Below are 13,797 nucleotides of genomic sequence, written 5' to 3'. Positions count from 1 at the left end.
CTCTCCCTCTCCCTCTCCCTCTCCCTCTCCCTCTCTCGTCCTTCCCCTCTCTCTTAAATACATAAATACAACTTGCTTAGTCTATATAATGCTATTTGTATGTGTGTTTTCAGGCGTTGGAGTTGGTCTTGTTCGCTGTGTATTCAGATGCTGAATTCTATGCTCCAAGATCAGGTTGCAGTCTGGACATTGGCATTGTATTAACCAATGTGCTGTAAAGAATGTTCCCTCATAATCTCTGATTGGATAATAAAAAGGCTACAGCCTATGACTGGGCAGGAGAGAGAGGACTTGAGGCAGAACTCAAGATCAAGTAGGGGTATCAAGTAGGGATCATGAGGAAGAAATAGGGGAGATAGAGAAAGGAGGTTGCCATCAGTGCAGGATGGACCAGGAGCACGTGGCCAAGAGAAGATTAATCAGGAACACACAAGAAACAGAGCAAGACTCAGTTGGCAAGTAATGGGGCATTTATCTGGTTATTAATAGCCTAGCCACATTATAATAGTCTCAGAACCTGCACAGTTTAGGTTTTCATCTTGTTAATAAATGTTGATGTCTCTATGCTATTTACTCAAGAGCTATACAGGAAAGAGTATGGCAGAACCCCCCCCCCCTCCATAAAATTGCTTCAATATTTAGAATGGACCACTTGATACTAGATAACCAATTGGTGTGTTCTTCCCTGAGGCAGACGACTTCTCCTGTTCTTATGGTTCCTTAGATGCCTGTATATCTTTGTGTAGGGTTGAGACCTCATGGGCCTTCCCCATCCACTTTAGCATGTCTTTTGTAGTCATCCTTGCTCAGCTAACATCTGGACAGTTGTGTTGGTGAGACTTTATGTGTAGCTTCTGATATTCTTAGGAGATACTATCTCATAGCTAACTGCCTGATCCTCTGGCTCTTAGAGTCTTTCCGTCCCCTCTTCATCAATGTTTCCTGAGCCTTGGGTGCATGAGTGTTTTGTAGATATATCCATTAGGAGTGGACTCCACAACTCTGCATTTTGATTGGTTTTAGTTTTCTGTAGTGGTCTCCATGTGTTGCAAAGAGAAGTTTTGTTGATGAATAGTAAGGACTACACTTATATGAAGGTATAAAGACAAATGTTTAGATTGTTTTTAGGGATTATGCTGGTTTAGTGAAATGGTAGTAGGTTCTCTTTCAACATCCATGACTTCACTAAGCCCGGGTAATTGGCAAGATTTCTAGTACTAGTTTCAGTTTCCCTCTTGTCGAGAAGGTCTTACGCCCAGAGAGCTGTTGGTATGTGTGCCTCTACTGTACTTAAGATTATTGTGCCATGCCAGTCATTATTGTAGTTGGGTGGGACTGTTGGTGGCATCCATCCTTTGGAGGCTTGCATGGTAACTTCTGGTACTGTAAAAAAAAAGCTGATCCCTAGGGAGAAGGCTTCCAGGTCAGTTCCAGTTCAGTGCCCTCTGGGAGCTAATGTCTGCAATGTGTGGTGTCTTCAATCGTAGAGACAAACCTTCCACATCTTGGAGGCCACCAAGGTAATAGCAATTGCTATGTTTTGGGAGTATCTTGGAGAACTGTGACCAACAACTTAAAAGAGAGATTCTCATGTTTGGTATTGAGGTTTTTGTCAGATGGTCATTGGCTCTTGGAGGGAGCATTGTCAGCCCTGATGGGAAATTTTCATTCAAACTCTGCGTGCATGTATACTGACTTACTTGTATTGTGGGTATTTTAGGTAGACAGTTAATAACATGATTCCGTATGACTCTTCCAGATATTCTTAGTTACTTTACTCTCCTCCCTCCTCTGCCTCCCCTTTCCCTAACATAGCCCCTCCTTTTTCTATCCCCTATCCCTGGTCAGGATCAGATCACTTGTACCCTGCCATTTCCTCTATTGCTCCCTCACCCACCCACCCTGGCAACATCGGTCCATTTTACATTCTTTGTGTCTGCATTACTCCAGGATATGCACTCACATCTGCCAATTTGGAGCTTGGAGCTCAAGTTAGAGAGAACTGTGATGTTTGTCTTTCTGTGTCTTGGTTGCTCAGTAAGTATGATCTTTTCCAGCTCTAACCATTTACAGATCCAGATCATGGAGAGGGATCTTACTACGGTCTCGATTTGATGTTCCTTTTCATCACACACCCTACCATGGGCCTACTGTCCCATTAAAACATCTTCTTTGGAGAAATATGCATTTTTTTGCCTAATTTTAATTTTAATTGTGTCTTCTTGTTGAGCTGTAAGGTTTTTTGTTTTTTGTTTTTTTTTTTTAAGTATATATCCTGGATACAAATCTCTTACAGATATTTGGTTTGAAGATGTCTCTCATTGTGTAAGGTTGTCATTATATTTTCTCAATAATATCTTTTTATGTACTACCTTTTTGATGAGACAGGATCTCACTAAGTATCCTCTTAGCGTTTTGTCTAAGCTCCACCCCACAGTTACCTGGCAACAGCCAGGTATTCCTGACTTAATATTAAAGGGGCTGCTTGCTCCCTCTGCTTGATCTTGTCTCTTGATCTTGCTCTTACCTTCTTTCTCCCTTTTTGTCCTCTTGCCCCTTTTCCCTCTCTTCATGTGGTCATAGCCAGTCTCTACTCCTCTTCTCTCTCTCTCTCTCTCTCTCTCTCTCTCTCTCTCTCTCTCTCTCTCTCTCTCTCTCTCTCTCTCTCTCCCACCTCTTAACCCCCCTTCCCATACCCTAAATAAACTCTATTCTATACTATAGAATATTGGGGCCCGCTGAAGCACCCCCTTCCCTATTCCTGACTACATATCCACCAAAACATATTCTGCCACAGACCCTCTGGGCCCCTTTGTCTGCGTGGAACAGGTCTCTGGGGCAGGTGGGCAAAGCATCGGATGGGATGAATGACAGACAGATGCACACAGGAGAGATCGTGTAGAATCTGAATGTATTTTGTCAAATTGAGCATCAGACTTTTTATACAGAAGACAATAAAGAAGTTGGGTGACATACCCGCAAGGTACAAAAGAGGTAACCGGATGCTTAATGATTCTTACACAGAACAGAGGAATGAAAACGCAAAGATGGAAAGGAACTGGGCAATAAAAATAACTGAGACAAAGTCAGCCCTATCTAAGGTCAGTTATAGTCTTAGAAGCCAGGTGTGAGGTCTTTACTCTCCTAGGGCACGGGCTTTCACACCCAAGTCATGGTTCTAACTAGGGAGTTCCGGTCTAGCTAACCATCTCATGAATAATGCAATACTCTAAAACCATAGCCCGATCTACTTCCTAAACCATTGTAAATTCCTGTATATGGGTGCGACTTGGCTTTTATTCTAAGTGATAGTGTAATACCAGAGGCTATTCTGAATGTCATTGAATAGCAATATTCTTACTGAATTTCAAGCCCATGGTCTTGCTCAAGGATGTTCTAGGACTGTTGGAACACTGGCAGAAGGCTTTAGCTATGTCAGAACTCAATCTTAAAAGGCACTTATAATAGGATAATACTAAAAGAGAGCACATGGATCCATCCACTAGACTAACTCGGGAATGGAAAATTAATGTATGGGTTAGAGAGAACACCAGACTCCAGGAGCGAGTTTCTATGAAACTCTTTTGCTTCATGAGTATCTTTCAAGCCTCTCGGCTTATCAAACTGACTCGACCGGAGTGCGTGGCAATATTCATTCTCCCGTTTTCGTTTTATAAACACATCATATCCCTCAGTGGGTTGGAACTCATAATGTAGGGTAGGTTTGTCACAAATTTACAGAGTTCCTATTGCTGTTGTCTCCTAGGTGCCAGGATTAGAGCATGTGATACCTGGATTCCATTCTGAAGTTCTATGAAATCCAATTTTCTTTCCTTTTGTGGATTATTCTTTTGAGCCATTTCTCAGAGTCTAGTATCAAATAAGATCAAAAAAAATTAACCCCCTGTTTTCTTCTGAGAGTTTCATAGTTTCAGCTTCTAGATTTAGATATTTGACCTATTTGAATTAATTTTTGTATATAATATAAATTAGGAGTCCAAAGTCATTCTATTGCATGTGGATATCCATTGGTGGGATAGACTATTCGTCTGCATTCTGTTGTCTTGGAATTGTGGTTGATTAGTCATAGATACAGACTGTTGTTTCTGGACTCTAAATACTATTCATAGGCCCATATATCCTGTGTGTATGAGTGTGTTGGGATAGCCTGCCTTCTACAGGATAGAAGTATATGCTAGAGATCAAATGTATAGTTGTCTTAGTCTGTTTTCCGTGGCTGTAACGGAGTATCTGAGTCTAGGTAATTTATAATGTCAGGAGTTTATTTTGGCCCTGTTCAATGAAGCCAGCAAAGTTCTATATTTAGAGGCCATTTCTACTGAGGGCTGCATGCTGCTGGAACTCACAACAGAAAGTGGGAGGATCCCATGACAGTGGAGGAGGCGAGAGAATGCTGAGAAAGCCAACTTGATTTTGTAACAACTGACTGCTCAAGGTAAGTAATCCAGTTTCACAAGAGACAGCACTCACAGGCCTGAGGCTTCTGGCTCCATGAGGTCAGCACGTCCCATGAAGTCTCCCTCCCGTCAGTGTCAGGCCCATTGAGCAATGAAGACTCCAACCCACAAGTGGGAAACACTCACACCGCAGCCCTCTTCTGATGCTTTGGTGGCAGAAGAGCACTGTTAACATTAGGCATGAGTCCCGCCAACAAGCACACTGAGAGCAGTGGCTAGGGAATTTCTTGAGAACTCTAATGCTTAAACAGAAACAACCTAATGCAATTTGTACTTGGCAGACCTTTCCAAGAAGCATAGCTTTTACTTTCTTGCTGGATGAATTCTTTCTACAGATACAAGATCAACATGTCAAGAAAAGGAAGGTACATGAAAGACACAGCAAACCACTTGGAACTGGTGCTCTGGGAGGTGAGAGTGCACAGTGGGGCGAGGGGCATTAGGAAGGCTCACTGGGCATTGTATAAACCATCCCCTTTCCTCAGCCTTTGAACGAGAGAACGTGCTGGTAGTGACTTCGATGTTGCTGTGAAAAAACACCTTGACCAAGGCAATTTAAAGGAGAAAGGGTTAATTTAGCTTACAGTTCCACGGAGATAGATTTTATAACACAAGAGCAGGAAGCAGAGATCCAATTTCATCAGAATGGGAACAGGAGGTGAGGCTATAAGCTTTGGAGCAGCTCCCCAGTGACATACTTCCTTCAGCAAAGCCATACTGCCAAAGGCTCCATGACCTCCCCAGACAGTGCCACCAAGTAGGGACCAAGTGTTCAGATGCATGAGCCAGTGGAGGACAGTCCCCACTCAAACCACAACAGTGGTCAAACTGCCAAAGACTAAATTCAGTTTAACTGCATGCAATAAAGCTTTTAAAAACCATTTAATATTTTGACTAAATAAAACTTTATTTATAGTCTGTGTATTTCCATTTAAATAATTACAACACATTGTTTATATTTGTATTATTAATATAGTCTTATTTAGACATTTAAAAATAATTGCCTAACAATTTGAGTAGTTTTTTTTCTATCTTGCTAGAAGATATTTATTACTTCACAATAAATACTATATGATTGCCCTGTATGAGGTATTATATAGGCTCTGTGACCCAGGTCCTTAGTCAGTTTGTAGGTGCAGAGTTGCGAAACATTCAGATGGCTCTGCCTGCTCTGGTTCTACTGGCTTCGGACTCATATTTCTAACTAATTAGATCTTTCATCCTCCTTAGCCTCTAAATTCAGCCAAGGCCCATGGGAGGTTTTTCCAAATAGAATTTGAATAATATGCTAAGAGAACCCTATAAAGAATTAGAAAAGAAGAAAACACCAAATCAGAAATATTGAACATGTATCAGTGGATCCCGAAAGAATGAAGCTTCCTCAGGCCTCCTAGTCCATGAAAATTTTTTCTTAGACCCGTTTTTTTTTTTTTCACACAACCCCTTTCTTGGGTTTTAGAAATGAACATTATGAATTCATTTCTGAATATTCTCGCTTCTGTTCCTAGATCCCTAACTTCTGCAGGGGTGTGGGACATGATTGCTAACAGAGGTCTATAGCCCATATGTCTAAATATTTAACGGTTATAAATCCAGTCAACAAACCGTTAAATAGTGTAATAGCATCCTTCCTTGATAAATACAACTTTACAGTGACTTAGAGACAGGTCCTAACCTTGGCTTTCCTGCCCCTGTCCTTGATATTCTTGCTTTAATTCAGGGGGCTGTTCACATTGTGTGTGTGTCTGTGTGTGTGTGTGTGTGTGTGTGTGTGTAGCACTCTATCCAGTAGCCAAGATTCTTATTAGTTCTTAAAAATGCATGTGATCTATAGTAACCTCAGTGAAATTTCGGATTTTAAATAGAAGATGGAAGGGAGGGGGGAGAAGAGGAGGAGGTAGAGAAGGAGGAAGAGGAGAAAGAAGAGAAGAAAGAGGAGGAGGAAGGGAGGGAGGGAGGGAAGGAGAGAGAGTATAAACAAGTATTTGTGTGACTAGGCAATGTGACTCACATATTCAAAGTCGAGCCCATCAATGTTAGACTTCCCTGCTCAGAGGCCCCTCCAGCCGCTACCCTAGCCTCCGTTTCCTCATCATATATGTTAATCCATTCTGTGTTGCTATAACAAAATACCAGGCACTAGGTATAAATAAAAAATTATTTGGGCTCAAGGTTTTGGAAGCTGAAATGCACCAGCTCTGGCAGTGGCATAGGACATGAGAGCAAGCTAGAGTAGGGAAGAGCAATGGAGGAAAAGAGCGTGTGTGGGGCACCCTTTTTATTAATATTTTCACTCGTAGTCACAACGCAGCCAGAATGAGAAAGACTTGCTGCTTTGAATATTTGTGTGTGGGAGGGGTACACACGCATGCACTTTGTGCACTTCGGAGCTTGCACTGAGGTCAGTTCTCCTGTCACGTAGGTCCCTGGGATTGAACCCACGCTGACCCTTGGTAGTGAGCACCTTTATGTGCTGAGCCATCTCACAAGCTTCATTAAATCTTCAAGTCACTTAGCAGTATTCCTTTGAAGACCAACATGGATTGGGGTAGGCACAAAACTCCAGGACAGATGGGGTCCACAGACCATAGGGCTTGCTATTGGCTCAGTAAGTCCAGAGACTTGGGTTTTTGTGGAAACAGCCACTAGCTCACTCCAGGGCAGCGATCTGTCCTTCTGAATGGGTCTTACTGTCTGACTCTCTAGGTTTCTCACAAGGTTTCCTAGGGTGCAGGCGCAGAGCTTGAGTTGACTCATAACAGGTGCTTCATGTGATCTGCTGTAGAGGTGGGGTCAGCAGGGCTTCTCTTCCTTTGATGTCTGACAGTCTTGTGAGGGGATCCAGAGGACCAGCCCCGGTTGGTTTCATGACCCTAGCAGGTAGGACATGGTCCATGTAAGATTTAAAAGGCAAAAATGAGCTTTCTACTCCAGTCAGCTACTGGTCACTGTGACATGAAGTCAGTCAAAAGACAGGAGGTAGAACTCTGACAAGGAATGACCCAGCATTCTGCTCCTCAGACAGGTTTGTCTTTCTCTGTAAGATGGACCTCACTGTTCAAAGTACAGTCATACTCTAGGGCTCACCCAGTTCAGCTAGGACATCTGACTAGAACTCCAGGTCCTGCCAGCAGCTCCCCTGGTGAACAGAATAGCTGCATTCCTTGGGGTGGGGGTTGGGGAACTGATCTTGAGGCCTAGGATCTCAGTGTTCAGTGGGAGCCAGGCTGGAATTAGCTTTTCTCGGAGGTCTCCTGTTAGCAACAGGATAATTTCACAGCTGCCCAGGTATGAATGTTGACAGTTTTCCTGGTTCAGTCTCATTTGTGTTTCACAGCCAACTTCTGGGATCCCAACAAGAGGTTCAACCACTACCTGGCTCATTAACTAGGAGAGATTGTGGTAGCTGGCCTCCTCTTGAGGTCTCTGTGTTTGCACCCCAATATTCTTCAAAATGCATTAAGTTTGAGTTAGTCAGTCGAAATTACTCCTGAAAAATAATCAGAGAAATCATAGGGGTTGGGGTAAGTGTTGCAGCTCTAAGGGGAAGGCTCTCCTAGTCCAAGTGTTGCAGCTTTGAGGGTTAGGGTGGGAAACGGCTGTTTCTGCTGCTCCCTCCACACAGCACAGCTTTTCACATGTGAAACATACCAGGAGTTTGCTCTGGGGAACAGGATCCTGCTGACTAGTGACCCGCAGCTCAGGGATAGGCTGAGGTGGTGGCTCCCTATGGCACGCCATTGGTTTCAGTTACAGACTGAAGCCACAGGTGGCATGGGAAACCACTGGAGCCAGCCCAGTTCACACCTCTCTCTAATCAAGACCCAGCTCCTGGAATAATACTCTCTGCTATTTACAAACCTTCCTGAGAGCTGTGTAGAACATCTGCCAGACATCTGGGAAGTGCTGGATAAAAGTGGGGCAAAATTTCTAAGCCAGAAGCTTCCCCTTCCCCTACTCACCCGTTAGAATGTTGAGCAGTCAAAGATGAAGGACAGAGCTGTTGATCCCCCAGAGCAGGTTGATAGAAGTGTGTCAGTCAGTACTGGACAGCTGCCATATCTCAAAAGGAAGACTTTTGAGGGGACACCATAGTTTTTGCAAATCTAGGAAACTTGTTTGGAGTTCAATGAGGGAAAAATTGAGAGGAGGTCAAATTCTCCTAAAAACAGCATCATGGATGAGGCTTGTAGCTCACCAAACACCGCAGGAAGAGGGGCAAACATGCACACATGCACACATGCATGCGCATTCTCTCTCTCTCTCTCTCTCTCTCTCTCTCTCTCTCTCTCACACACACACACACACACATCAACATTATGTCTGGAAATAGTGAAATATTTAAATATGTATAACAGTGAAAACTACTCACAATAAAGGCTTAATAACTCATGAGATAGTATTCACACAACTATTAAAGTGCTATATATTTAAAGTGTTATATATTTTAGTGGAAATATGTTTTTATTATATGAAGTAGAAAGGGACAGATGCTAACACTTCTGCCATCAGTACATACATGTATCTATGAATCTGCATATCTTTGAAGCATTCATAAAAATACTATTCATAATTCTTTCTCAAGGTGGAGGCAGAACAACTATCTTCAAGTCTTCAATGTGTGTCCTTTTGCACCTGAATTTTCAGCTATGGATATGTAGAAGAATAATAATCACATTTAGGACTGATGAACATGTGCTCCACTGGTCACTAAAACACTTATCTTTCTCCCCCCAAACTGCTCAGCCAGGGACCAGCTTCCCTGGCTAGATATCATGAAGGAAGGCTAGAATCAAAGGCTAAAACCACCTGCAGCTATAGGAAGTTCTAGCACCCCATGTCAGGCTCATGGAGTCTCTGGAATCAGTAAATCTGAACTAACATTTTAAAGTTAGAGGCAAAGCTTTTGTTGGTGATGACAATGAGAATGTCTTTTAAAGTGAAAGAAAGTCACATTTTAGCCTGGTATGGTTGCATACACATTTAACCCCAGGCCTTGGGAGGCAAGAAGGCAGGTGTAGTGAAAGTTTGAGGCTACCCTGAGTTCTGAGCTCCTGAGCTGCAGAGCAAGACCCTGTTTAAAAGAAAGAAAAAAGAAAAGAGAAGAGAAGAGAAGAGAAGAGAAGAGAAGAGAAGAGAAGAGAAGAAGGGAAGGAAGGGAAGGGAAAGGGAAGGAGAGAAAGAAAGAAAGAAAGAAAGAAAGAAAGAAAGAAAGAAAGAAAGAAAGAAAGAAAGAAAGAAGAAAGAAAAGGAGAGTCAAATTCTTAATATTTTCCTTTTTGTATATTGTGTTGTCTCTTATATGAGAAATAACTTGAAAAATGAAATGTTCTCATCCAGTAGCTTTCTTTATCTCTGGCCCATTGAGTACAACGTAAGCTCTGAGAGCCCAGCAGTTTTTATAGTTTTTGTTCCAGAGCCTAGAAGTGTGTTTGTCACATAGATGCTCAATATATGAGCTTCTTTTATTAGTAATTTTTAATTTAAAAACCTCTGCTGTTCTGAGATACAGGTCTGAGATACAGATCATGGAGTCCTGACTAACCTAGGATTCACGACATAGCTAAGTCTGACCCTTGGGTTCTGGGATTCCAGGTATGCATGGCCATGCCTAGGTGATAGCTAGTGGAGTTAAAGAAGCAAACTGAGAGTTGCAAACAAATTTTTGCTTTGGCTGTATTCATAATCACTACTCTCAAGTCATGAATTTGTAAGTAGAATTCCAGAACAAAATCTCATTTTCCCATATAACTAATTTTCCGAGTAATTAGCACCCCTTTAAAATCAGGTATGATTTATATAAGACATAGAAGAATTAAATATTTATTTTATTTTTATTCATGTTCATGTAAGTCTTCATGAAGGGGTGTACACATACGTGCAGGTAGGTACCCTTGGAGGTCAGAGACATCAAATTCCTCTGGAGCTAGAATTACAGACAGCCTGGCTCTGGTACCAGGAACTGAACTCTAGTCCTTTGCAAGAGCAATCTCTACTCTTAGCTGCTGACTGGCTGTCCAGCCCCAGAAATCATATATTTTAAAGGAGAACTTCCAGACATGGCGGAGCATACTTTTAAGCCCAGCACTTGACGGATAAAGGCAGTCTCTCTGTGAGTTCAAGACCAGCATGGCTACCTAGACCCTACCTCAAAAATATGTAAATAAGTAAGTAAGTAAACCAATAAATAAATAAATAAACCAGCCAGATGTGGTGACACATCCTATAATCTCAACACTGGGGAAGCTGAGATCAAAGGATTAAAAGTTTGAGGGGAGCCTAAGCCACACAGAGAGACGTTGTCCAAAAACAAACAAACAAACAAACAAACGAGAATAAATAAGTGCCAGATTGCTCCTGCACAGGAATTGGATCTTGGCTGTCCTTAGGTGAGTCATTTGGCACATGATTCCCTAGGCTTGACCTTCCTCATCTCTAAAATTGTAAAATAAGACTAGATTATATTGAATTTTCCCTCTAGCTCAAACATTTTTAAAATTAGCTTTGGCTCAATCATTTATTAGGGTTATTAGGGTTTTGATAATTTCATGTTATTATATTTATTTTACAATTTTAATTAGTTTAATTTTAAGGTAGAGTTACACTGTGTGGTCTAGACTGGTCTAGGACTCTTTCTGTGTCCCAGGCTGATCTTGAACTCTCACTCTTCCTGCTGCAACTTCCCGAGTTCTGGGATACCGACTGCACCACCATCGGCAGCCAACCTTTTCTCTCTAACCTTAGTCACACATAATCTCTAGTTCTCACTTCTCAGGAAGCAGGTTTGGTCATTTTGTCTGTGTATAATTTTCACTCTAGCTACAATCTCAGCTCCTTGAGCACTTTAGCTCTTGTTGCTATAATCCTTCTGTCATAGTTCTAATGCTTAGCCCAGGGAGTGGTGCTATTAGGAGGCCTTGTTGGAGTGGGTGTGGCCTTGTTGGAGGAAGTGTATCATTGTGGAGGTGGGATTTGAGACACACACCCCGCCCCCACCTGCTTGAAAGACTTTCTCCTGGTTTCCTTTGGATGAAGGTGTAGAAATCTCAGCTTCTCCAGCCTCATATCTGCCTGGATGCTGCCATGCTTCTCATTGTGATGATAATGGACTGAATCTCAGACCTGTTAGCCAGTCCCAATTAAATGTTTGCCTTTATCAGAGTTGCCTTGGTCATGGTGTCTGTTCACAGCAATGGAAACCCTAACTAAGACACCTTCTCAACACCTAAAGCTTCTATGTGAATGCTGTAAACACTTCAAATATATAGTTAATATTTTGTATATCAGTTTTTACCACACAATAAATATTTCATGGTCAGTTATGAATCACAGCACATAAAAGCATGATATCCTTTTCACTTTATGCAATGAATTTTACTTATTACAGTGCATAAAAGAATGTTATTTTTTTAGTTTCATGTAACAAACCTCTTTTGTAAACCAATTAGGCACTTAGGAACTAGGCATTGTCCTAAGCATGAGATATAAGTGGCCATGTCTAGTGGTGGAATTTATATTATTCAGGGCCATTCACTGCTACCTTTTCATTCCAATGACATACATTTTAAGTATCTTCAAATCCTTGAACTCCACCTCCATGAAACATGCCAGCCCAGAATTAGAAATATTTATGGGGACTGGGGAGATGGATTAGCGGATAATCTGTGCAAGCACGAGGACAGAAGTTCAGATCCCTAGAATCCAAGTAAAAACCAAGCAGATGTGGTAGCCACCAGTAATCCTAGCACTCAGGAGGCAGAGACAAGGAGCTCTGGAGCAAGCTGCCAAGCTAAACTACTTGGAATTGGCAGGCTTCAGGTTCATTAGGCACACAATGCCTCAATAAAGTAGATCTTGACTTTGGAAGACACTAGCATCAACTCTGTGCCTCTACACACACACACCCATACATGCATGCACATGTGCTCTCACACCTATTCAAACACACGTATACACATGCATCCATGCCACATGCACACACACAGGCAAACTATTAGAAAATCCTTGCATCTGTATTGACCATGTATAACCTTTTTTCCCTTTCTTTTTTCTCTAAAGAACAGTGCAGTGTAGTTGCTATGCACATTTCTATGGGATTGGTAATTAATAGAGGTCTAGATATGCTTTGTTGTTTACGAGAAGCCGAGTGTTGGTTATATGCAAATACTGTACTTTTTATATAAAGGACTGGAATATTCACAGATGTTTGCTAGCCTCGGTGATTTTGACACCAGAGACCCTATGAAATCAAGGAACAAGAAGTTGAGGCTGAAGAGGTTGGTCAGCAGTTAAGAGCACATGTTACTCTTACATAGGACCCAAGTTCTATTCCAAACACCCAAGGCGGGAGGCTTATAATCTCCTGTAGCTTCAGCTCCTAGGGATCTGAAAGCCTCTTCTCAACTTCCTGCTGACCTGCATGCATGTGCTTATAACTTCCCAAACACATGTTAGCAACAACAACAACAATGGCAGTGGCAGATGCTCTGAAAAATGATCTCATCTGAAAGATGTGTTTGGAAAAGAAGAAAAATTTCCTATCTTTGACACGTATTTCAGATATTTGAAGTCTTGTCAAAAGTAGAACATTAAATTTCTTAAGTCTAGTTGTAATGTAAAATTTCAAAGTGCACAAGTCTAATTTTCCCCTCTTGGTGACACTAATTCATGGGCCAACCTTGCAATGAATGGATATTTTATCCCTACCCAAATGGAACTACATATCTTGCATGAATCATTGGTCAGGGAGTTCTACAGGTCTTTGTATTGATCCATTTCCTTAGAAGCCACATCCTTTATATCACACTACAAATTTCATCTGAAAACTCTTCATTCCTGAATGTAACAGTATTTAAAGAAAGGGCTTTTAGAAAAGTAATTATTAAAAGAAATCCTTAGGGTAGTCCTTCTTCCATTATAACTGTTGTCTTATAAAATGAGATGACTATGCTGCCACCACTGGCCAGCAGTGTCCAGCTGCTCCAAAACTTTCGGCACTATGCATGAACTGGTGAACCACATCATGGTGGGCTGGAGTCGAGCAGCCATGTCTGCTTTGGGGAGGACTCTCTGTGCATGGATCCACACGTGCACTCATGCAGGGGAAAAGCCTTTCAAAAGTGAAATTGATGTCTGTGACAGGAAGTTTTCCAATGGCAGGGATCAAAAGAAACACTCCCATGTCTGTACCAGCAACAGACCCTAATACTGTGATTCAAGGTTGTGACAAACCCTACATTCACCTGCTCTCTCTGAGGAAGCACATGAAGATTCACTGAGAGACCCCACCCCACCCCCCCATCAAACAAATAAAAGTTAC

At 41.9% G+C, this 13,797-nt stretch overlaps 1 pseudogene; it reads left to right on the top strand.

The window, feature by feature from the left end:
- The window catches only part of LOC110295812, a 22,870-nt pseudogene that overhangs the window by 8,790 nt on the left and 283 nt on the right, over nucleotides 1-13,797 (top strand).

The sequence above is a fragment of the Mus caroli genome, chromosome 1 (genome assembly GCF_900094665.2).
Source record: "Mus caroli chromosome 1, CAROLI_EIJ_v1.1, whole genome shotgun sequence".
Classification (NCBI taxonomy): domain Eukaryota; kingdom Metazoa; phylum Chordata; class Mammalia; order Rodentia; family Muridae; genus Mus; species Mus caroli.
The sequence above is the reverse complement of the archived record's forward strand: the minus strand, read 5'-3'. Positions and strand labels throughout refer to the sequence as shown.